We start from the raw sequence: 22741 nt of genomic DNA on the forward strand, positions 1-22741 counted from the left end.
TTAACAAGCATAGAATTGAAGGACAGTAATCCATACCGTGTAGAGTCAAGCACAGGAATGTATTACACACAGTGCTGGCGGAGTGTCACTTTGGTTATTAGGCTCAGAGACACTGCAGAACAATTAATTACAATAGATTGTATAGGGTGCTCATTGGGCAGAGAGAAGTGACGGGGGTGGGTTTCCCAAACCCCTGGATAGGTTCTAGCAGCAAGACAAGATAAGCACAATAGGCCAATGGTCTAAAAGATTACATAATGGCTCCGCCCATGGCCCAAATTAACATATTGCTGACACACAGGTAATTACCCCCAAACTATGCTTATTAAAGTATATAGGTTAAATCCTAATTTTGGAGTCCAGAGGAATGAGATAGCAGCTCTCTCAGTTGACCAACAGGTACATTCCTGGAGATTTAAAGAAAAAAAGCAGTAATTAGTATTTAACAATAACAATTGTTTATAAGTTTACCCTTGCATTTCTGTGGGCTAGGATTGGCATACATCTGTGAGGGGAGGGTGTCATAACTCATGTCAATCATATTAGGCCTCTCCCTGAACTCTGTCTGGAATCTAAGGGGTATTGTACTACTATCTCCTCCCTGAAATAGGGAGTAACTGTGAGGCCTTTCTTAGCACTTCATGTGTCTATAACTCGCAATAAGGATGCCCAATTACATTCAGAGTTATGCCGACTCTGCTCACTGACTAGAAACACACAAGGTTATCTGTTTACCCCAGCTTTCTCTTAGCCATGTATTGTTCTTTGTTAGCTAGTCCTCATCCAGGCCTGTATGAAAAATTCTTAGCAGAAACTGTAGTTAAGATTTTACATCCACAGCAAATGGATTTTGACCCTTCAGAATCATAGAATCATAGAAGATTAGGGTTGGAAGAGACCTCATGAGGTAATCTAGTCCAACCCCCTGCTCAAAATAGAACCAACTCCAACTAAATCATCCCAGCCAGGACTTTGTCAAGCCAGGCCTTAAAAACCTCTAAGGGTGGTGATTCCACCACTTCCCTAGGTAACCCATTCCAGTGCTTCACCACCCTCCTAGTGAAATAGTTTTTCATAATATCCAATCTAGAACTCCCCCACTGCAACTTGAGACCATTGCTCCTTGTTCTGTCATCTGCCATCACTGAGAACAGCCTAGCTCCATCCTCTTTGGAGCCCTGCTTCAGGTAGTTGAAGGCTGCTATCAAATCCCCCCTCACTCTTCTCTTCTGCTGACTATATAAGCCCAGTTCCCTTAGCCTCTTGTTATAAGTGATGTGCCCCAGCCACCTAATCATTTTCATTGCCCTCCGCTGGACTCTCCAATTTGTGCACATCCTTTCTGTAGTGTGGGGCCCAAAACTGGATGCAGTACTCCATATGTGGCCTCACCAATGCTGAATAGAGGGGGATAATCATTTTCCTCAATCTGCTGGCAACGGTCCTACTAATGCATATGGGCAAGGGGGAATCCATTGGATATAGTATATTTAGATTTTCAGAAAGCCTTTGACAAAGTCCCTCATCAAAGGCTCTGAAGCAAACTAAGCTGTCATGGGATAAGAGGGAAGGTCGTCTCATGGACTGGTAACTAATTAAAAGATAGGAAAGAAAGTGTAGGAATAAATTATCAGTTTTCAGAATGGACAGAGGTAAATAGGGGTCTGTACTGGGACCAGTCCTTTTCAACATATTCATAAATGATCTGGAAAAATGGGTAAACAGTAAAGTGGCAAAATTTACAGATGATACAAAACCACTCAAAATCCCAGGCAGACCGAGAAGAGCTATGAAAGGATCTCTCAAAAGTGGGTGATTGGGCAACAAAATGGCAGATGAAATTCAATGATGATAAAGGCAAAGTAATGCACATTGGAAAACATAATCCCAACTATACATATAAAATTATGGGGTCTAAATTAGAAAGAGATCTTGGAGTCTCTGAAAACATCCACTCAATGTGCAGTGGCAATCAAAAAAGAAAATTGAATGTTGGGAATCATTAAGAAAGGAATAGATAGTAAGACAGAAAATATCATATTGCCTCTATTTAAATCCATGGTATGCCCACATCTTGAATACTGTGTGAAGATGTGGTCATCCCATCTCAAAAAAGATATATTGGAATTGGAAAAGGTTCAGAAAAGGGCAACAAAAATTATCGGGGTATGGAACAGATTCCATATGATGAGAAATTAGTAAGACTGGGAATTTTCAGCTTGTTTTCTTTGAGAAGAAGCTATACCTATGGACTTGACAAAAAGTCCTTCATCTCTGAACTGTTTGGGCTCTTACAGGGAAGTGTACCAGATGCAAAGCAGAGATTCCCAGAGACAATCTGGGTACCCGGAATAGACTTTTGGGAAACTGGCAGTTTATTACATCTCCGCCACCATTAGGAATTACAAACTGTGACTCACCCGTGCATATATTTTATCTGCTTTAACCCTCAATAACTCTCATTTCCTTTTTTTCGCTAATAAAACGTTAGTTAGCTTACTATAAAATTGGCTACAAGCATTGACTTTGGCATAAAATCTAGGCACCAATTGATCTGGGGTAAGTGACTGGTCTCTTGGGACTGAAAGCAACCCGAATGTGGTATTATTTTTGGTGTAAGTGACCATTTTATCACAAAGTCCAGTTTGTCTGGGTGTCAAGATAGATTAGAGGGTCTAAGGGACTGTCTGTGACTCTGTGGTAAAACTGGGATAGTGATCCAGGAGTTCACATTTGTCACTGGTTTGGTGAAATCTAATTATAGAACACACCACTAATTTGGGGTGTCTGCCCTGTTTTCTGACAGTCTTCCCTGAGGTGTGCACTCACAGTCAGGGATCCTGGCTAGCAGTCCCCAAAATGATCCAGTGATGCACCATAAGGCCCTGACTAGCAGACCCATTGTTGATCCTGTGGTAGATGATGGAGGCCCTGGCTAGTAAGCCCTGCAATGAGCCAGTGGAGCAGCAAGGGAGCCTCAACTAGCAGGCCTTGTATGGATCCAGCAGTATAGCACAGGGGTCCTGGCTAGCGGATGCTTTGCTGATCTGGTGGCAGAGCACATGAGCCCCGGCTAGTGGATCCAGTGCTGATCCAGTGGAAGAGCACGGGGGCCTCGGCTAGCAGGCCTTGCACTTCAGTTAGGCTCCACCGACATTCAGAACCCCCACCACTCAACTGCCACCCACAGGTGCCCAAGTTTCCACCGCTGGGCATGTGCAAAACCACCTAACTCCTGACACGGCCCCCCAGCTCATGCCTCAGCCCTGGTGTTCCCCTGCCTATCTCCTGAGCAGGACCCGATCTGGTAGGTGTGCTCAGAGCACACCTAACCCACACAGAAGACTGCGGGGGGGTGAGCAGACTGGAAATTTTCATGGCTGCCTGGCTGCGCATGCATGTTCCCAAGAATATGCCGTAGGCTAGTAGTTTGGACACTCACAGGGGATGTAGCAGATCTGATTTCAAATCCCGACTCGGGCGGATTCAGTGCAGGGGCTTGCACCCATGTCTTCCACCTCCTGCATAAGTGCCCTACCCACCAAGTTCTTGCGTATTCTGGTGTGTGTGTAACTCAGTCTGTTGAAGCTGTTCCACTTTGTGGAAGTAATTTATTTCTTGGAGCAGGGACTTGAACCTGAATTTTCTACATTGCAGGGAGCACCCAAATCAGTAAGTTATTGAGTCACCCTCTCACTTCTTCTCTCTCTCTCCTTCTGGCCCAATTATTATTTAACTGTTTACACAAGGTGGAGCATCTTCAACACGAGAGACTGAGAGAGCCCCAGCCCAGACTACCCAATAACCAGGTGGTTACAGCATTCCCCTATGAGTCGGGAGATATCAGAAAGGGGACAGAGGGGCAACTAGCCATGATAGTTGCATGCTCCTGAGATTTTATCATGAATCTCACAGCATTTGGAGTTTTCCTCAAATCCTCAGCTGCTGGAGTCCTGGGATTACAGGAGACTCTCAACATTCAGTAAATAAACAATATGTTTATAGCCCTACTGGCTGTGGAGAGAATCTAGAAAATGTCAAAATAGTGACTGGTATGTGTGACCATTCCTGGACTCAGCAGGAGTAGAGCTGAAGCCCTGAGAGCCCCTCCCCACAGGGTTGAAGCCCTAAGCCCCAGCTCCCAAACTTCTGAAGAAAGTTTGGCCAGCCCTGATATGTATAATATTTTTATATTGCCCCAGTTCCGAATGGATATTCCAGATTCAAATAATCTTGAAACGTAACCCATAATTCCATCTAGATTTTGGGGTCTCCTAATTGTAGATACCAGACTGCAGAATAGTCTTTGCCCAGCGTTTGAGTCTTGTGCACTCAAGATGTTAGTATATTAATTAACAAAGGCATATACCTTTATTTTTACACAGTAACCAAATTCAGTCATATTTCACTGAGAAAGATTTAAAACCACAGGCAAATGAACTCACATTGTTTAATAATATACACTTTAAATACCAGTTAGATCTGGCCCAGCTGGTGGTTCCTAGCTGATTGCATACTTAATTGTCCATATATTGTAGGGTGAGGTCGCTTGACCAGTCTTATTTATAAAGCACTTCATTTTTCTTTTCCTGACGCCTAGGGGTTTCTTTGCCACACATTGATATCTCCTGGTGTCTTAGGTCTATGGTATGGTCTCAAACAGCTTAAGCTGGTTACAATAAAATTGTTTTACATTTTTCTTGTTTTCAGTAACCCAAATTTAATATACAGATTAACTTTGTTTACAGTGTAATATGTCTTCTGTAACATGAGCTATGCTTTTGTTCTGATTTTCCCTATTCTTTAGCACAAATAGACTGTTTTAGATAGTTTTGCAGTTGTTGCATAGACATTCCTTTTCACTTTACTATATTTACTGTGGGGGAAAAAAAGTAAGATATATGCTCACAATCTTCTGTGAGAAGGTGTATTGCTTTTCCCTGCTGAGCACTGTTTTAGCAAAACAGTTGGGTAAAAATTCTGTTACTAAGCTTTTTAGAGTTAATTTGATTGTGATACCAATCCCGTTTTTAACAACGGTTTGGAAGCACAAACTTTAACAACCACTCCTTTTTAAACACAACATAAAAAGGTAATTTTTAAGCTATTAAGCTAAAATTAAACCAAAAATGAAGTTTAAATGCAGGTCTATGCAAACACTTTGAATGTATTAAACTTTTAGGACACTTGGTTGTTCTTAAAGACAAAAGGTAAAAGCCGGTTGAAATTGTTTGGTTAGGTTTAATGTTTTGCAGCATAACCAGACATACTATGTATTGTGATATTTTTGACATTTTAGTTATAATATTCTTATAACATTTTAATATTTAATAAAGGCAAAAACAAGTTTATAAAAGCCAAAAAAGAAATTGACACTTTGTTAATATTACCCTTGCATTAATGTTGAGAGGTCCCATTACATTTTTCCTTTGAATAAAAAACCTGTGATTAATAAAAGAATATTTTTGTTGCAGTTGCATTATTTGTTGAACCAGAAATATATGTACATATTAGGGCTGTCAAGCAATTTAAAATTGCTATTAATCATGCTGTTAAACAATAGAATACCATTTATTTAAATATTTTGGATGTTTTCTACATTTTCAAATATATTGATTTCAATTACACCACAGTTTATATTTTTACTACAACTATTTGCAATGTAAAAAAAACAAAAGATGTATTAAGTGAATTGAAAAATATTAAGTACTGTAGTGCAATTGCTTTATCATGGAAGTTGAACTTTAAAAAAAAGTAGAATTATGTACAGAAACCTGCATTCAAATATAAAATAAAAAGGCCACTCAGTCCTACTTCTTGTTCAGCCAATCGCCCAGACAAACAAGGTTTTTTTTACACTTGTGGGAGATAATGCTGCCTGCTTCTTGTTTACAATGTCACCTGAAAGTGAGACCAGGTGTTTGCATGGTACTGTTGTAGCCGGCGTCGCAAGATATTTATGTGCCAGATGTGCAAAAGATTCATATGTCCCTTCATGCTTCAACTACCATTCCAGGAGATATGCGTCCATGCTGATGATGGGTTCTGCTCGATAACAATGCAAAGCAGTGCACACTGACGCATGTTCATTTTCATTATCTGAGTCAGATGCCACGAGCAGAAGGTTGATTTTCTTTTTTGGTGGTTCGGGTTCTGTAGTTTCCGCATTGGAGTGTTGCTCTTTTAAGACTTCTGAAAGCATGCTCCACACCTTGTCCCTCCCAGATTTTGGAAGGCACTTCAGATTCTTAAACCTTGGGTTGTGTGCTCTAGCTATCTTTAGAAATCTCATATTGGTACCTTCTTTGAGTTTTGTCAAATCTGCAGTGAGTGTTCTTAAAATGAAGAACATGTGCTGGGTCATCATCTGAGACTGCTATAACATGAAATATATGGAAGATGCAGGTAAAACAGAACAGGGGACATACAATTCTCCCCTAAGGAGTTCAGTCACAAATTTAATTAATACTTTTTTTTTTAAAATGAGCATCACCAGCATGGAAGCATGTCCTCTGGAATGGTGGCCAAAGCTTGAAGGGGCATACGAATATTTGGCGTATCTGGCACGTAAATACCTGGTAACGCCAGCTACAAAAGTGCCATGCAAATGCCTGTTCTCACTTTCTGGTGGCATTGTAAATAAGAGGGCAGCATTATCTTCTGTAAATGTAAACAAACTTGTTTGTCTTAGCGATTGGCTGAACAAGAAGGAGGACTGAGTGAACTTGTAGGCTCTGAAGCTTTACATGGTTTTGGTTTTGAGTGCAGTTATATAACAAAAAATTCTACATTTGTAAATTGCACTTTCATGACAAAAAGATTGCACTACAGTACTTGTATGAGGTGAATTGAAAAATACCATCTCTTTTGTTTCTCATTTTACAGTGCAAATTTGTAATATAGACTTTGATTTCAATTACAACATAGAATATATATGTAGAAAAAACATCTAAAATATTTAATACATTCTATTGTTTAACGGTGCAATTAATTTGAGTTAATTGCATAAGTTAACTGCGATTAATTGACAGCCCTAGTACATATATTTATAACTGAAGCCTTTCTGACCTTTGCACAAAAAAGGTATTATGATGGTTCTAACCCAACCATAATATTAAAATAGAGTGGTACCACTTATATATAAAAAAGTATAAACTTGGCTTTTGTTGAAACAAAATAAAAAAACAAAAAATTAGTCACATGACATACACACAATTTACATGAGATACAGAACAAATTTACAATTAAAGAGGAATGGTGCCAAAATTCTATTTATAACTATACAAGATAAGGCATTAAGAGTTTAAAGTTATTAAGGCAGTGCATTTTAGAAAACAGACAGATAAAAGTTAAACATTGAAATAAGCAAGTTATCACCTTTTTATTGAAAACTTAATAAGAATTGATAAAAATTCCTGTGAAGTTATTTGTCCAGTTTGTTGTATTAATTTAGCTAACTTAAGGTAGTTTCCATAACTTCATATTACTTTTATTTTAAGAATAAGATATGTTTCATATATTAGTTAGTAGCTAGGATTAGAAGTAGAGTCTGCATTTCTGTTGCTTGGCAACCACATCTTCAAGAAAGTTAGGAGTATTCCAGCTGTTCATTCCTGTAAAATAATCATTAAAATAATCTATTTACTGGACTTATTTAAAGTAATGTTACCACCTTTAGCCTTTTGATGATTTTTTGTTTTTTTTCCAATTGCTCCATTTCTTTCTGTGATGGAGGTTTCTCTAATAACTATAACTTTTAATTTTTAGAACAAAGAAAGGGCAGAAGTGAGGACAGGGGTGGGAGGTAAAGTGACCTAGGAAGCGAGGGAGACCAGAGCCAAGAGAGATCAGGCAGCAGCAGTTGAGTTGAGCAAACTAAGACGATATAACGGAAAGCTTAATGGTACGTAAAAATATTTGAGAAAGTTATATTAGCAGCTCTGAGTGAGGCTCCGTGGGTTAAAGCAGAGGGCTGGAAACCCATAACTCTGTTTTTTATCCTGACTCTGGAAGGAGAGTGATGGTTGCTACCTGCTCCTGGAAAACCTGAATTTGTCCCCCCAGTGTCTGTTGCTTTTGCCTGCATGCCAAATGGATTACAGGAGTGCTCTCGCCTGCTGCAGTTAATTGTTTCCAGGCAACATGATGCATTAATGCATCCATTCTGGAAGTGAACCCGCTCACTGTTGGTTTATTATGTCTATATTCTTTCATCCAAGCCCCCCCATGAACAAGTCACAGCCTCTCTCTCTTAAACATAACGTTTCCTCCTCCATCTACCAATCTTGTGAAAGTACTGTTTGCTACTTCTTCCTTCTGTGCATTTACCTCTCCTTTCCTAACAGGCACCCATCTAGGTCTCAGTTTAGGTTTTACCAGAACCTGGCTCCGATCATAATGTGGTGGCTGCAGTGTGGTGGCCCCTGCCCATCATCTTCTTGGTGGTTCTTGGTTTGGGTCATCCCATGTTCCATCTTTCAATTTTGCTAGGGCCACCTTTTTCCATTTCAGTCCCCATCCTTCAGGCACTGTATAAATACCTGAAGCCTGTTATTGCACACCAAGATTTATAACGGGGATGGTATGTCTCTTTTTTGCAGATTCTCTACAGCGGTTTCCAATTTTCTATTCTGTTCCTGGGCTTGCTGTAACATATCATGCCTCTGGACTGCTTGCTGCCCTCCCAGCAAAGTTTGCATTTTCCAGGGCTCTGTTGCTTCTTCTAAGTCTGTCTGTTTCTGTTACTTGTCCCCCCCAATTTTGTGGCATGTTGTCTTAACCATCTAACAGCCATCACCACAATACACAACATTCTACATTTCTTCTTCAAGGCTACAGCCTGTGCCCTAGCTTTACAGATTCCAGTGTATGTTTCCCCACTTTCTTTTTTAAATTCCTAGGGACCACCTTTATTCATGACCCAGCCCATCCATTCTTTATCAGACTCTGTGGGGATTTTGGGGGTGGAGGGGGCAGAAAGGGATTTCCTAGATCCGAGTTTTTTACCATCTAAGGTTGCAAGCCAAAGGTCGGGCAGCTCGCCACTTACCAAGTCAGCGGGTGGGGTCGCCAGCATGGCCAGTGCTGCCGAATGTTGTTAGCGCTGCTAAGTTGTTAGAGTTGCTTAGTGCTGCTGTTCTTGTAGCTCGGATGTCAGCTGCAGCAGCAAGCAGCTCAGCATGTTAATTCCGCAGGCATCAATGCTACTCCCTAAGACGCCTGGCCAGGTTCCTTGTCAGCAAGGCACGGTACTAGCACTCTGACCGACAGCTGCAGGGATGCTACCACACGTAGGTCTGTGACAAGGTAAAGGCTCACTCAGGACACCAGGAACCTGTCCCCTCGGCCGATGAAAAGTTGCCTTGCCTATAATGTCTCCTTTTATACCTCGAGACAAACAAGTTACATATTACAATCCAGATGTTAGTTACCACTTGTGACAGAGCACACTTACCTCCTGTGAGCGCCTCCTGTTGGTTGGGTGTGAAACTGCACTCTCTGTCTCATCTCCTGGCGCCCTCTGTCAGCTTTTGCCCTTGTCTGATGAGTCTTCAGTGGCTCAGCCATCTGGACAAGTCACCAGAGGTGAAAGTAAGCCGGTACAGTCCGGTAAGGCATACTGGCAAGAGCCAGTACACTGACAGTACCAGCTTCCCCAGGCCAATGATTTAAAGGGCCTGGGGCTCCCAGCAGCATCCGGAGCCCCTGACCCTTTAAATTGCCACCAGAGCCCCGCTGAAGGAGCCCCCAGGTTAGTGGAGGCAGCCAGAAGCCCCCTCCATCGGCAATTTAAAGGGCCTGGGGCTCTGATAAGGTAGCAGCAGCCAGAGTCCTGTGCCCTTTAAATCGCCACCCAAGCCCCACTGCTAGAGCCCTGGGGTAGCAGCAGTGGCCCGGGGCTCTGTTGGCAATTTAAAGGGCCCAGGGCTCCACTATAGTAGTGGCGGCTGGAGCCCCACGCCCTTTAAATCACCGCCAGAGCCCCAGGGGCTCCTGCTGTTACCCCAGGGCTCCGGCTGAGATTTAAAGGGCACAGGGTTCCTCTGCAGTAGTGGTGGCCGGAGCCCCAGGCCCTTTAAATCACCGCCGGAGCCCCAGGGGCTCCCGGCTGCTGCCGATACCCTGGGGATCTGGCAGTGTGGCTCTAGGGGAGATTTAAAGGGCCCGCCCCTTCTGGTTGAGGCCCTGCCTCCCCTGATCGTCACTCTGGTGTACCAATTAGTCCTTTAAGTTACTTTCACCCCTGCAAGTCACACACAGTCTCTATGCACAAATTAACCCCTCCCGGGGTTAAAATTCCAAGACAGCCTGTCCCTGTGTCCTTGATACGGTCTTTAGCCCTGTCTGTGGGCTCAGTCCTCAGCCCCTTCTGGGCTAACTTTAAGTCTGTCTGCCCTGGTATAGAGCAGTACCCTCAGGGCTTTCTCCCTGGAGACTCTTTAAGTCCTGCCCTTCACTTGTGCCTCTAAACAAGCCTTATCCCCTTCTTGGGGCTCAGGCCACCCTGCCAGTGGGGAGACCCAGGCATGCCTGCTACTCTGGGTCCTGACACAGGGACCCTATAGATAGCAGCCATGTGCTGCTTCCTGTAATAGTTGCTCCTGCTATCCCCTGGGCCACTTCCCACACAGCCCCTTCCTCTTCACCCTGATTATTGTATCAACCAGGCAAGGTACTAACAAGCGTCAACAGGACTTTATTTTCAAAGTGGAAACCTCTTTACCAAGCTGCTGCTGCACCCTCTGTAGCTTTCTTCCAGCCTCTCAACTCCTCCCCCTCCTTCCTGTCCTTTCAGACTACCAACACCCAGTGCTCCCAATTCTAATTGTTACAAACAACATCTAAACACCACACTGACCTCAGGGCTAAAGCTCTCATCGCCTCTCCTTCCTCACCCTTCTGGTCCCAGCCAGCAACTGACCTGCTTAAACCCAGCAGCTCCTTTTAACTGAGCCTGCTGGGCTTTGATTGGCTACTTCCCTGCAGCCTTTCTAAGCAGGCTGGAGGACCCACCTTTACTGCTCCTTTTCTAGAGCAGGGTGTGTAGGCCTGTGAGGCCTCCAGCAGGGGGCCTCAAAGGGCCTGATAAACTCCATCACATCACCCTTACAACTTGTACCTGCTAGTTCTAAGAAAACATAGTCATCCATTGTCCTGTGATCCCATTCTTATCTTACAAGCTTTCGGTGTGTTCCTGTACAACCTCTTCAGAATCTGTTTTTGTAGTTTCTTGAGAACTTTGGGTGTTCTTGTACCATCCTCTCCAGTCAGGAATATGCTTACTTGGTTAGCCAACACCTGGTGCGTTACTATTCTGCCAAGGCCAGGCCTACTCTGGTTCATAGTCTTTGGTTCACATTGCTAGTTATGCCTAGGGCCCCAGCAAGGCCTATAGCAGGATGATCCCAACACACTCCGAGTCCCAGATTTTCTCCAAAAAAACATATGTACTGCAATGTCCAGCCCTGTCTTGGATAGTCCATATATATTAGGTCTCTTGACTCTCTAAGGGAATCAGTATACAACAGTCTGCTACCTTAATGGAGTTACCCAAACAATTAAAAACACTGGCTTAGTTTTAATTAAAGAATACATCAAATTTATTTAACTATAAAAAGACAGATTTTAGGTGAGTACAAGTATAAGGCATTAAATGCAGAAATGGTTAAAAGAGAAATAAGGATAAAGTGTTTTCTGAACTTAACAAACTAGACTTGGTTCAAGGTGAAATTCTTACCACAGGCTCCCAGTAGAGACTTTAAAATGCATTTTCCTGAGCTGAAGAAGATCTCTGTGTAGCTCAAAAGCTTGTCTCATTCACCAACAGAAGTTGGTCCAATAAAAGATATATTACCTCAGCCACCTTGTCTCTCTAGTATAGAAATGTCAGTGAGCATAGTCCCGGGGGCTACACTAATGGGCCATTGCAAATTTTAGGTTGGAGTTGCTTCCCAGCAGTTTGAGGGATTTATCTAGTGCAATTTTGCATCAACCCTAACAACTTGCATCAACCCTAACAACATTTGATTTAGTTGGGGATTGGTCCTGCTTTGAGCAAGGGGTTGGACTAGACGACCTCCTGAGGTCCCTTCCAACCCTGATATTCTAGAATTCTGTGATTCTATGAACTTATTACACTTCAGTCTGGAGAGGACATTAGGGAGAACAATAGGTCTTTGAAGATGATAATCTCCCACCTCCTGAGAAGCTTCCTGGAATACTACAAATGGCCTTTGACTCATGGCTACTTTGACACTGTAGGGACATGTGATCATGTCATCTGCTACTGGATTCCATAATAGAATACCAGTATTTTTCCGCTGGGGGGATGGAACCACACTGGAAAACAAAGGGTTCCCACCATATGTAAAACCTATTTAAAGCTGGGGAGTGACTTAATCAGTGTTCATTCTTCATTGAATCCCCACCCAGAGTGACCGCTGGAAACATCTAAGAGACAAGGGGGGTGGGGTGAAGAGCTGAGCTCAGGCTGGAAAAGGTGTCTGGCCTGTGAAAGAAATGCCTAAAGGGTGAGAAAGTACTACTTGTAACCAGTTTCTTTAGCGTATTAAGCTTAGTTTGCATTTGTTTTATTTGCTCACAAATCTGCTTTGATCTGTTTGCTATCCCTTATAATCATTTAAAATCTACCTTTTTTAGTAATAAACTTGTTCTTGTTTTCTCTGAAATGTGGAATTCATAACTGGGGAGCAAAAAGCTGTGCATATCTTCCTCCACATTGAGGGAGGGGGTGAATTTTATGAGCTTACACTGTACAGTTCTCTGTGCAGCGCAAAACAATATAATACAATTTTGGGTTTACACTCCAGAGTGGGTGTGCACTTGAGTGCTGAGCAATTCCCTAGCTGAGTTTTCCATACAGAGCGGATTTCAGTGTCTCTGTCTTTCTGCAGCTGGGTATGTCCCTACCTGTGTGTGTGCTGGAGGAGGCTTTAGGGCCTGGCTCTGCAGGGCAGTGTAAGGTAGCCCAGGCTGGTGGAATAGGTGAGCTCAGTGGTACCCCAGTATATCAGGTGCACCGTAGAGTGCGGGTAACCCGTCAGAGGCATCTTAAAGAGTTACATGACTGATAGACTTGATCAGCAATGTCAAAGTTCCCCCAAGCCAATGGCTCATTGGGCAGACCAGCTTGGCCTTTGGGGGTGTGTTAGGGGGTGTGGCTTACTAGCTAATCCTTTTCTATCCTTTTGGGCATTCCACATTCTGGAGGACATCACAATTTTAGAAGTTCCAGAATGGCAAATGGACATTTTATTTGACCATCTGGAGTTCCCACTACAGGAAAAATTAGCAATTATCAGCATCCAGGATTGGGCCAAAATTCATGGGGGAATCAACATGTGAAAGGTAACAAGAAGGGTTTCTACAGGTATGTTAGCAACAGGAAAAAGGTCAGGGAAAGGGTGGGACCCTCAATGAATGGGGGAGGCAACCTAGTAACAGATGATGTGGAAAAAGCTGAAGTACTCAATGCTTTTTTTGCCTCGGTCTTCACAGACAAGGTCAGCTCCCACACTGCTGTCCTAGGCAACACAGTATGGGGAGGAGCTGAGCAGCCCTCAGTAGTGAAAGAACAGGTTAAGGACTATTTAGAAAAGCTGGACATGCACAAGTCCATGGGTCCAGATCTAATGCATCCAAGGGTGCTGAGGGAGTTGGCTGATGTGATTGCAGAGCCATTGGCCATTATCTTTGAAAACTCATGGTGATCGGGGGAGGTCCGGGACGACTGGAAAAAGACAAATATAGTGCCCATATTTTAAAAAGAGAAGAAGGAGAACCCAGGGAACTACAGACCGGTCAGCCTCACCTCAGTCCCTGGAAAAATCATGGAGCAGATCATCAAGGCAACCATTTTGAAGCACTTGGAGGAGAGGAAGGTGATCAGGAACCATCAGCATGGATTCACCAAGGGAAACTCATGCCTGACCAACCTGATTGCCTTCTATGATGAGATAACTGGCTCTGTGGATATGGGGAAAGCAGTGGACATGATACATCTTGACTTTAGCAAAGCTTTTGATACGGTCTCCCAAAGTATACTTGCCAGCAAGTTGAAGAAGTATGGATTGAATGAATGGACTATAAGGTGGATAGAAAGCTGTCTAGATTGTTGGGCTCAACGGGTAGTGCTCAACAACTCAATGTCTAGTTGGCAGCTGGTATCAAGTGAAGTGCCCCAGGGGTCGGTCCTGGGGCCAGCTTTGTTCAACATCTTTGTTAATGATAATGATCTGGATGATCGGATGGATTGCACCCTCAGCAAGTTCAAAGATGACACTAAACTGGGGGGAGGGATAGCTCAGTGGTTTGAGCATTAGCCTGTTAAACCCAAGGTTGTGAGTTGAATCCTTGAGGGGGCCATTTAGGGATCTGGGGCAAAAAAAAGTGGGGGATTTGTCCTGCTTTGAGCAGGGTTTGGACTAGATGACCTCCTGAAGTCCCTTCCAACCCTGATATTCTATGATTCTATGATACACTGGAGGGTAGGGATAGGGTCCAGAGTGACCTAGACAAATTGGAGGATTGGGCCAAAAGAAATCTGATGAGGTCCAACAAGGACAAGTGCAGAGACCTGCATTTAGGAAGGAAGAATCCCATGCACCGCTTGTCACAGAGATTGGGGAGTCAGGGCCCTGTACCCCCACATTATGATTCATCATGACTCTCAGCTAGCCAGTAGAACAGAAGGTTTATTAGAGACTGTCATAAATATAAAGGAAAGGGTAACCACCTTTCTGTATACAGAACTATAAAATCCCTCCTGGCCAGAGGCAGAACCCTTTCACCTGTAAAGGGTTAAGAAGCTAAGATAACCTCGCTGGCACCTGACCAAAATGACCAATGAGGAGACAAGATACTTTCAAAGCTGGAGGGGTAGGGAAACAAAGGGTCTGTCTTTCTGTGTGATGTTTTTGACAGGAACAGATCAGGAATGCTCTTCATAACTCCTCCTCTCTCTGCATCATGGCTGGCCTGTTCCTTTGGGACTCCTCCCTGCTATCCCCTGACCAACTGTTCACAAACTCGTCGGCCAGCTGCCCTGCATGCTGCAGGTTCTCTGGCTTTTTGTCCACCAACCAGAGCCTCAGGTCAGATGGGCACCACCCATACAGTTGCTCCAGTACGATTAGGTCAAGCCAGGGCCGGCTCTAGGTTTTTTGCTGCCCCAAGCTCTGAGAGCGCAACTGCCCAAGCCAAAAAAAAAAAAAAGGATGGCCGGAATGCCGCCCCTGGAATTGTGCCGCCCCAGGCACGTGCTTGCTTTGCCGGTGCCTAGAGCCAGTCCTGGGTCGAGCAGGTCCTCCTTAGTTTGGGCCCCATCTGCCCACTTGTGGGCATATCCCTGCATCTGGAGGGCAAGTTGTAGATATGAGCCCTCAGGGGCTTTACGCTGACTCCGAACCTTCTCCTGTACATCTCGGGAGTCAGCCCAAACTCAGGGAGCAGGGCCTTTTTGAATAGTTTGTAGTCCCCTGCCTCCGCCCCTTCCATTCGGCTGTACACCGCCAAGGCTTTGGGGTCCAGTAAGAAGGTGAGAAACTGGAGCCTGTCTGCAGGGTCAACCCTGTGCATCTTGCAGGCATTCTCAAAGGCATTCAGGAAGTCATCTATGTCCTCCCCTTCCTTATGCTGGGCCAGGAGGCACTTATCAAAGCTCCATGCAGTCCTGAGTCCCCGCTCACTCATCACAGCCGGGGCTTCGGTGCTCCTCAGCCTTGCCAATTCCAGTTCATGCCGATGCTGCCTTTCGTGATCCTCTCGCTCTTTTTCACGATCTTCCAACTCAATTTTATCTCCCTCTCTCATTCCAGCCGCCTCAGTTTCAGGGATGGGGAGCTCCTCCAGGAGGATCCCCTGCTGGCTGCTGGGGTCAGGGTGCCCTCAGTATTCGCTGGGCTCCTTCCAGCCCCTCCCCTAGGCATAGGTAGGAGGGGTCTCGGGATGCCCTCGGCAGCAATCTGACCCCTCCCCGCCCAGTCAGGCTCCAGGGCCCACGCTGCGTCTGCTGGGCTGCTTCCCTCAGAGGCAGGTATCAGTGCATCTGAGCAATCCTTTTCCTCCAGCTGGGCAATCAGCTGTTCTTTGGTGAGCCTCCCAGTGCGCAGCCCCCTCTGCCGGCACAGCTCCACCAGGTCACTCTTAAGGCACTTAGCATACATCTTCCTGCTGGCTACTTGCAAGACTGTGTGCTCGCAGCTGTTACGAATTACACCTGAGAGGACACGCACACAACTGCTGCGAATTATACCTTGTAGGACACGCACACCAATGCTGCGAATTACACCTGATAGGTCACGCACAGTTCGAATCTAGGCTGAGGCACAGAAACAAAGTCCACAACTGCAGAGTTCCCAAAAGACACTAAGATTATTACGCTCGAGCGTGATGCCCCCCTGCTAGCCAGGAGGAGACCCTGAATACAGATTATACAAAGGTTATATACTTTTTAGCAAAGCATGTTGCCCTCGTGCATCGGAAACCTTAGCCAATAAACAAACCCTTGTCTTATCTACCACCTGTCCCTGCTTGGTGCATTCCTCGTGCTATACCAGTATGTTAATTACACAGCATGGTCCTAAAGCCATGCATCAGTAACTTTTATTATCAGGATGGGAGGCCTCACATCAAGGCCAAAAGACAGGGAGTTAGAGACTGACAAAAACCAGATACTAGGAATCAAGGCAGGCTGGAGACAAGGAGGAGGATTTTCACAGGGATTCAGTATCTAAGGATCACTCCTCCTGGTGTATGATGTGCTGGCATTTAAACAATGGTGGGCCCCAAACCAAAATGGAGTCACATGTGCTAGCTTTTCCTTAACAGTCCTCCCTTTCTTTTTGTACGTCAGTAAGCTATATTGGGGCTGAGTAACCGCGCTGCAGGGTTAGCAACTGCCGACAGCACATACTGCAGCATTGTAGGCATACAAAAAATAACGCAAAAACAATAACAGACAAAAAAAGTAAATACAAAATACACCGTCCCCAAGTCCCCACATCCGGTAGCCATGAGGTGAGCCAGTCCCAGACCTCCTGGAATCCAGCGCTGGTAGTGTCGAGGCTGAAGTTGTGGAATAGGGCTGCCTGTTGCTTGAGGATGTGGATGTCAGTTTCCACCCTATGGTGCTGATTTACAAATACACAACAGCTTGAGTTGACCAGAGCACAAACCCCGCCCTGATTTGCAAGGAGATAATCCAGGGCTAGGCAGTTTTGCAATGTAGTTTGGGATAGCTGGGTGACTTCAATTTGAAGGGCAGATAGAGCATCTGCAGTAGCATTTGCCATTAGTTCCAAAGCAGCTGAAATGTTAACTATAGCTTTTTCCAGCTTGCTTACTCCCAACCATGGCAGAAACCAACGCACAAAGGAGTGAAAACCTTTGGGTCGATGAGAAAGCGGGTTTAAAGGAATACTTCGTCGGTCCCTCCATACTAGATTGCGGATCTCTCCCCGAGTCAGGTTCTGGTGTACTGTCACGGCGGGTACTATAGCCCCTAAGGTACATATACCACACCATCCTGCTGGGAGAACCTTATAGACTGTGTGATTGCATAACCAATACCAGCCAGACCCCTCGGGGACTGGCCACAGGGTTCTGGAGTAGGTAGAGGGGCCTCCCGCACCAGAGCTGATTTGGGTGGTGTCCTTGCACCCCACAAAATTCCCTACAAAAACTGTATTTTCTATGCCCTTACGTCGTGACATACATAAAGCATAATTACCCTGGGCCACCATATCAATAGACCATATTTGGATTGTAACATTCCAGTTAAATGTAGTGTTTGCCCATAGCTTAGCTTGGAGTGTTCGATTAAGGGGGATAGGTACCCCTACCAACGGGACCCCCTGACCTAAATATGTGGGGGTATGAATACAAATCCAACACTGCGTTCTATTTACACCCTGTTCGATAGCGCGGATTAAATTCAAGAAGCTATTGCCCTCCCATCCTTGTACTGGACTTGGGAATAGGGAGAGGACCCCCCAGTCAAACCATACCAATGTCGACATCCTCCCCTGTACCATACAAAAAACACTACCCCCAATGTAAGTCCAATAAACAGGAACACAAAAAGTCCTGGTGAGCTGTGAAGGTCCCAGTAGCTGGAAAGCTCAGTCCATGGGTTGGTTGTAGTGTTCATTCATGAAGTGGCTCGTCTGCTGGCTCGCCAGGGTCAGGTGGGGGTCCCGTCACCAACTTGACGTAGCTATGGTGAATCCAGGAACCTTTACCTGCAGACTGGGGGTGGTACGGGGTGTGTAATTGTCAGATAATCCCCAAGCACCGGTACAGTTCCCCCAAAATTTTTACAGTAAAGTGTGAGCCCCGATCTGAATCAATGACTTCAGGGACACCAAACCTGGGTACAATGTCTTTCATTAAGAACTTGACCACAGATCTTGCATCTGCCTTTCTGGTTGGTATTGCTTCAGGCCCTCCGGAAAGTTGGTCCACTTATCGGAGCCCTCAGATCCCTCCCAGCATTTCCAGTTGTGCAGCTCCTCCAAGGATACGTCAGCATACAGCAGCGTCCAGTCAGCAGGTGGGAAGGACACATCCGGGGGAGGGAAGCCGAAACCAGAAGGGGCTGTAGAGCTGCAGCCTTTGCGGCTGAATCAGCTAATGCATTGCCCTGAGATACAAAACTGTTAGACTGCCTGTGCGCATAACAATGAACCACCGCCACCTGATGAGGGGCCTGAATAGCTTCCAAAAGGGGAGAGATTAGAGGGCCATTAGCAATTTTTGTGCCTGAGGAGGTTAAAAATCCTTGTTGCTTCCAGAGCTGGCCTGTAGCATGACAAACCCCAAAAGCACACTTAGAGTCCGTATAGATGGTAACAGTTTTCCCTGAAGACAATAAACAAGCCCTGGTAAGCACATGTAACTCTGCGCCCTGGGCGCTGAAGGAAGGTGGTAGGGGGGCAGCCTCGATAACGTCTGCCTGAGAGGTAACCAAATAGCCCGAGACCCGGTGGCCATCTAAATAGCACGAGGACCCATCTGTGAAAAGAAGTAAATCGGGCTCAACTAAATGGGAGTCCGCTAAATCCGGGCGGGGCTTACCATCCCGCGCGACGACATCCATGCATACATGGTGAGGGGTACCGTCCTCTGGGAGGTGTAGCATTGTGGCTGGATTGAGGACGTTACAGTGGTGTAAAGTAACGTTGTCAGCGGCCAACAGGATTAGTTCATATTTGTGAGCCTGCTGTGGAGACAATGCCTGTGTAGAATGCTGTTTTAAGAAAATTTCAACCTCATGAGGGACCCAGACAGTCAGAGGGTGCCCCAGAACAATAGGTCGTGACCGTTCAATCATGACAGCAGCAGCAGCAACAGACTGTACACAGGAGACAGAGCCCTGAACAACGGGGTCCAGTTGTACTGAGTAATAGGCTACGGGGCGTGGGCGATCCCCCAGGTATTGCAAAAGGACACCGCTAGCCACCCCCTGCCGTTCGTGAGTGAAAAGAGAAAATGGTTTACCGTAATCCGGGAATCCCAAGGCGGGCGCAGAGATCAGAGCCTTTTTGATGGATTTAAAAGCGTCTTCCATTTCCGGGGTCCAGGAGACAGGATCGAGGGTCAGTGTTGTAGTAGCTCGAACTAACGGTTTCACCAATTCCCTGAAAGCCACGACCCAGGGTTGGCAGAACCCGCAGCCCCCAGAAAAGCCCGTAACTGCTTTTTGGTAGTCGGATGCGGGTAATCCTGGATTGCCCGCACCCTATCAGGGGAGAGTAAGCACTCCCCAGGCCTAATTACAAAGCCCAAATAAATTACCTGATCTAGGCACAGTTGCAACTTGGATGGAGATACACAATGACCCTTATTAGCTAATGCAGTAAGCAAAACAACAGAGTCAATTAAACATGCGTTATGATCTGAGGCAGCAATTAACAAATCATCTGTTAGGATATAGATATTCAGGCCTGTCTGTAAAGGCCTATACTCTAAGAATTTAGGTGTATTCTTATCGCTTGGCTAGTTCTAGAGGTATAAAAGAAAGAAATCACTGTCTGCCGGTGTAAGGGCCTTCTCTTACTGTGACAGTTTGTGGCCCTGTTCTTAGGCTAAGGCCTTTGGCTAAGCAGCAGAGGCAGCCATAAGCTGGGAAGTGAACGGTCACATCATCACATTCCAAACTAGTCACACTGAAATAAGGTGCTATTGGGCTGTTAGGAATACAGTCCTGTCCTGATAGTTCCTATCACCTCCAGAGAAAGGGAAGTGCCTAGAAAATGTAAAAGGAAACTTAGTTTGATAGCATCCTGTCTGGCAAGAACTCACTTATCAATAGCTGGAATGTGAAATCCTCACTTCTGTGTTGTCTTGTCATTGTAGTTCCCACTTTGCTATTGTTTGTCTGTATAATCTCTGTCTGGTTCTGTGATTGTTCCTGTCCGCTGTATAATTAATTTTGCTGGGTGTAAACTAATTAAGGTGGTGGGATATAATTGGTTACATAATCATGTTACAATATGTTAGGATTGGTTAGTTAAATTTCAGGAAAATGATTGGTTAAGGTATAGCTAAGCAGAACTCAAGTTTTACTATATAGTCTGTAGTCAATGAGGAAGGGTATGGGTGGGCATGGGCATGTGGGAAAAGGGGAGATGGGAACAGGGAATGGGGGTAAGAAAATTGGAATCATGTTTTGCTAAAGGGGGAAATGGGAACAGGGAATGGGAGTAAGGAAGTTGGAATCATGTTTGTCTAAGGGTAGGAATGGGAACAGGGACACAGGTGTAAGGCTCTGTGGTGTCAGAGCTGGGAAGGAGGATACTAAGGAAGGAAACTGGAATCAGGCCTGCTGGAAGTTCACCCCAATAAACATCGAATTGTTTGCACCTTTGGACTTCGGGTATTGTTGCTCTCTGTTCATGTGAGAAGGACCAGGGAAGTAAGTGGGTGAAGGAATAAGCCCTCTAACATCATCCACATACTGAACCAGGACAGACGAACTAGGCAAGACAATGTCTTTTAAATCCTCTGTGAGAATCTGGGAAAAAATAGTGGGGGATCCTGAGAACCCCTGGGGAAGACGCGTCCATGTTAGCTGCTGACCCTTCCAGGTAAATGTGAATAAATATTGAGAATCAGGGTGCAAAGGGATACTGAAAAATGCTGCACACAAATCTATGACAGTAAAGCAAGTGGCTGACTGAGGAATCAGTGTTAGAATAGTGCTCAGATCAGGGACAACTGGATGGGGGGCTATAACATAACCATTTATAGCCCGTAGATCCTGAACAAATCGATAGACTGGACGCCCGTCTGGTCCCGATTTAGGCTTCCTTACTGGAAGAATGGGAGTATTACAGGGTGAACTGCAGGGGACTAAAACCCCCTGAGTCAAATAGCTGTCAATAAGAAGTGAGATGCCTTCTTCCGCCTCCCTCGGCAAGGGGTATTGTTTTACGGACGGAGGCGGTCCACCCCTTGTTTTCAGACTCACTGGAATTGCTGATTTAAGAAGACCCACATCAGTAGGATTTGTGCTTCACAAAGTGTGGGGAACACTGGACAATTCAGAGGGCACACCAGGAATAGGGGTAACTGATGCCATAAGAGAAGCAACCGCCGAGTCCGGAACGGACATGTGGAGCCCCTCGGGGGTGCAATATATGTGTGCCCCCAATTTGCCCAGCACATCCCGCCCAAGGAGGTTTGTGGGGCACTCCGGCATTACAACAAACCTATGTGATAGCTTTAAAGAACCAAGCTCGATAGGGACAGGGTAGGATAAAGGAGCCGGGCAGGGATTGCCTTCTATACCCTGCACCCAAACCTTGGTATCGGACAGAGAGCCCGGAACAAAAGTTAAAGTGGAGAGGGTGGCCCCAGTATCTACTAGAAAAGGCACAAGGTGTTCCCCAACTTTCAAATACATTTGTGACTGTAACCCCAAGTCCCATTCCAACTCTCCCAAAGTCCCCAAAACCTCCGCCTCTAGTCACTGGGGGTTAACAAGGTTCTGGGGGCATTAGGGGGAAAAGAAGGATTAGCCTCTACCTGGCTCTTCCAAGGAGCCCCTCGGGGAAGCAGGGGACACTCCCTCCTCCAGTGCCCTGGTTGCTTACAATAATTACAATTTCCGTCCCTCATTTTACCCCAACCTCCCCCTCCTCCTGTCCCCCGTCCATGCCCCCTTCCCCTCATCTCTCCGCGCCCTTGCCAATGCTGGTTTCCTGAAGGAGCCTGCAAGGCAGCAGCTAACATACTTACCTCCTCCTTCTTCTGTTTACGTTTTTCCCGTGCTTTCTCCTCGTTCCTGCCGTTAAACACAAAGGTGGCCAGGCAGACTACCTCTTGGAGGGGTTTTCCTGGCCAATCGGGCACATGCTTAGAAAAATATTTTTTTATATCTGATGCTGCCTGATCAACATAAAAGGAGACCATCATAGGACGGTTTTCCTCTGCCTCAGGGTTTATACCGCCCCCATATACACGAACTTGTTTGGACAACCGGGCCAAAAAGGCGGAGGGGTGCTCAGTAAGTTCTTGCCGACATTCGCGGATTTTAGACCAGTTAGCCGTTTTACTACCAGCTTTGCGTATAGCTTCTAAAAGGCCGTTTCTACCCGCCTTTAAAAGGCCCATTTGAGTAGGCGCATTAGGATTCCAATTGGGATCAGTCAGGGGCCAAGAAGCCCGAGTACTGTCCTCCCCTGCCCAGCGCCTATTAGCATCCAGAATGGAATATTTC

The 22741-nt window shown here is 45.5% G+C and overlaps 1 long non-coding RNA gene across 2 annotated transcripts in view; it reads right to left on the reverse strand.

Moving 5' to 3' along the window:
• Positions 1-302: 302 nt before the first annotated feature.
• LOC142069932 (uncharacterized) overlaps positions 303-22741 on the reverse strand; it is a 49881-nt gene continuing 27442 nt past the window's right edge. Inside the window, exons 2-3 of one of the 2 annotated variants that reach the window (XR_012665893.1) lie at positions 9455-9567; positions 303-407 (exon numbers count right to left, since the gene is read on the reverse strand). This is a non-coding gene — a long non-coding RNA (uncharacterized LOC142069932). Of the gene's footprint in view, positions 408-6651; positions 7614-9049; positions 9568-22741 lie in introns of those variants that run through there. The other variant, XR_012665892.1, reaches the window with a different exon arrangement.

The sequence above is a fragment of the Caretta caretta genome, chromosome 24 (assembly GCF_965140235.1).
Source record: "Caretta caretta isolate rCarCar2 chromosome 24, rCarCar1.hap1, whole genome shotgun sequence".
Lineage (NCBI taxonomy): Eukaryota > Metazoa > Chordata > Testudines > Cheloniidae > Caretta > Caretta caretta.